The sequence below is a fragment of the Phodopus roborovskii genome, unplaced genomic scaffold (genome assembly GCF_943737965.1).
Source record: "Phodopus roborovskii unplaced genomic scaffold, PHOROB, whole genome shotgun sequence".
Lineage (NCBI taxonomy): Eukaryota > Metazoa > Chordata > Mammalia > Rodentia > Cricetidae > Phodopus > Phodopus roborovskii.
Window position 1 is genome coordinate 4,284,848 of NW_026126693.1, and position 3,077 is coordinate 4,287,924.

The 3,077-nt window shown below is 40.1% G+C and overlaps 1 pseudogene; it reads right to left on the reverse strand.

Annotated features, from left to right (window-relative positions):
* Window positions 1–1,850: 1,850 nt before the first annotated feature.
* On the reverse strand, window positions 1,851–2,414 carry LOC127214385 (60S ribosomal protein L21-like; annotated as a pseudogene).
* Between the last annotated feature and the right edge of the window lie 663 nt (window positions 2,415–3,077).

Genomic DNA, 3,077 nt, shown 5'->3' on the forward strand with positions numbered 1-3,077 from the left:
AAAGCCCATATAACTCTAAATAGAAACATAGTTGGACCTATCATGGCAATACACCAGTCCCTGGTACTAACTTCTGTCTTAGTTAGAGTTACCATGGTAACTTTTATAAAGAAACAATTAAATGAAGGGGCTCATTTACTGTTTCAGAGGTTCAATCCAATATCATTATGGTGACGTGCAGGCAGATATGGTGCTGGAGGAGTAGTTCAGAGCGCTACATCTTGCAGACAACAGGAAGTCAGCTGAGACACTATGCAGCATCCTGAGCTCAAAACCAACCCTCACAATGAAACATTTCCTTCAATCAGGTCATACCCACTCCAAGAAAACCATACCCCCTAATAGTGCCACTCCCAATGAGATTATGGGGGGTAAATTACATTCAAACTACTACAGGGAGGTATCTAGATGGGAGGGGAGGTACAGGGCAACTTGGAGTAGAGGGAGAGGTATAATCAGGATATATTACATGAAAAAAAATCTATTTTTGATAAAAGAAAGTCTCTCTTTGCTTAACATTTTATATTAATCCCACTGGACAAGACACAGATTCTGGATGATCTGCTTTTAGAGGGCAGGGGTTGTGGTTTGCTTCAGGGTCTGGATCACACATTTGTATGTGCTCAGCCTCTGAGCTACAACAGTCAATACCCCTGTGCTTTTTTGGATATGTGCATGTCCTTTAACAGTCTGGTGATACCAGTCCAACAGTGTAGCTGAGAAAAGCATGTGAGAATGAATGCAAAAAACATCAAAGCAATACTACTTGTTATAAATAAATTAAGTTACAACCTGGTAATATTTCAATTGCATGCTTTTGAGTTTCATAGCCATGTCAGCAAGTACATATTGATTGTTTGCTGTGTGTTTAGTTTTAGGTAAATGATCCTCTGTTCTACGATATTCTATAATCCAACTATTTTATAGATTTTGACTGGCAATCACCAATACAGTCCTTCTATTCCCTGAGATGAAATTTAATAATAATGAAAGACATCCTCCAAAAGGAGCTAAGGAGCTAATGCAGGCTTTCCAGAACATCATTCTTGCACCTCCTCTTCCCTTAGATGTTGACATTCCCTTGAGCTACTTTGCTGAGATTATTTTGTCAGGTTTTTGCAGCACATTCATTCTGTTCAACTCAAGTCCATGATTACACATTTCCCACATGGTTTAAGAAAGTTTTAGTCTGAAAAGAAATGTCAGTGTTAGGAATGCAAGGAACTAGAGGGACCTCAGTGGTCAAGAGCTGGAGAAGGCACACAAAAAGAGAAATGAGTAACTGTGGCTTCAGTCTCTGCTTTCAAGAGTGAGGGAAGAGGGAACAGAAAAACATGAAGAAGCTGTCATTTTAGAACACCCGGCCATTGTTCACTTATAATGAATCCTAAAACAGAGGTTTCTTCAAACCTCTATTCCTCTGAGATGTAAGGTAAGAAAATATTGTTTAGATATTGTCTGCAAGAGCTACAGGGATGCTCAAGAATAAAGAATGTATAATGAGCTCAAAGGTCATTATATGTATGAATGTTATATGCACATGTTCATGTGTGTGCAAAGGGTACAGTTTTATGTATGTGTGTACGTGAAAGACAGATATCATTCTTCAGATACAATCTATCTAGGCTATCTCACTGGTTTGAAACTTACCAATATAGGTTCATATGTCTGTCCTGGAAATCCCAGGAGTCCACTTGTTCCTGCTTTTTAAGACCTGAAACTTCAAGTCTACACCTCCACAGCCTGAACTGTTTTAAACAACAGGCTCTTAGGGTCTAACTGAGGTCTGTTTTTCTTTTCTTTTCTTTTCCTTTTTTTTTTTTTTTTTTTTTTCCAACTTAAGAAAAACCCTTTAAAGTCCAGGTCTTTATTTCTTTTTGTACATTAGGCCATGAATTCTTATGGGATGGTCTCCAGCAGCTCAGGCTCCTTCCCATTTGTCCTCACAAAGTGTGCTTCTCTGGGTGGAGCAGGCTGGCGCTTGAGCTGAACCCAGGTGCCCTTCTCCTTGGCTTCCTTTTTCTTCTGGTCGTTCTCCTTCACCGGCTTCAGGAAGCTGTCTCTGCTCTTAGAGTGCTTGATGTGCTCAATCCGCACGTTAATCTTAACCTCTTGGCGAGAATCTTGCCCTTAACTTACTTGTTTACAATGATGCCCACGGCATGCTGAGTGACACTGTAGACTCTTCCTGTCTTGCCATAGTAACACTTGTGGGGCATTCCTTTTTGAACAGTGCCCATTCCCTTGATGTCTACAATGTCACCCTTCTTGTAGATTCGCATATACGTGGCCAAAGGAACAACTCCATGCTTCCTAAAAGGCCTAGAGAACATACAGCGAGTGCCCCTCCTCTTTCCCTTGGTGTTTGTCATTTTGGCGAGTTACTGGAAGATGGCTGCCGCGGCCAAAAAAAAAAAAAAAAAAAAAAAAAAAAAAAACAAGGTCTGTTTTTCTTGCATGACAAGTGCTTTGATGACTAAGCCATCTCACAGTCCCTACTGTTGTTTTCATACAGCTCTATCATTACTTCGAAATCCCAAGAGCTTGCTCTGAGCAATGGATATAGCTACAAAGGGAATGGGTAAAGGCAGCTATTTTTGCCTTTGCAAATGAAGTACAACAAATTAAACTAGATGTTAAGCCAATCAAATGAAGTTTGGGGGGGGGGTTGCTTTGTTTTGTTTTTTGAGACAGGGTTTCCCTGAGTAGCATTTACAGCCTGTCCTGGAACTCGCTCTATAGATTAAGCTTGGCATCGATGGAACGCACAGAGATCTACCTGCTTCTGCCTCCCAAGTGCTGGTATTAAAGGCATTCGGCACCATTAGTTTTTAATAAAATCTAGAGGTGTTGTTGAATATTAAACTAATTTTCTGATGTGTCACTGGTCTTTAAACATTTTACATAAGGGCTTCCCTTGCCCTCTTCCCCAGGATCACTATTCTTTCTTTTGATTCTGTAGGTAAGAAAATAGAATATAATAGCTGTGAGAACCAAAAAGTCTGGAAAGGCTTAGTCATGAGATTGGATCCAAGCACAAATGTTCACTTTCCTGTGATGTTGTCTTTATGTAAATA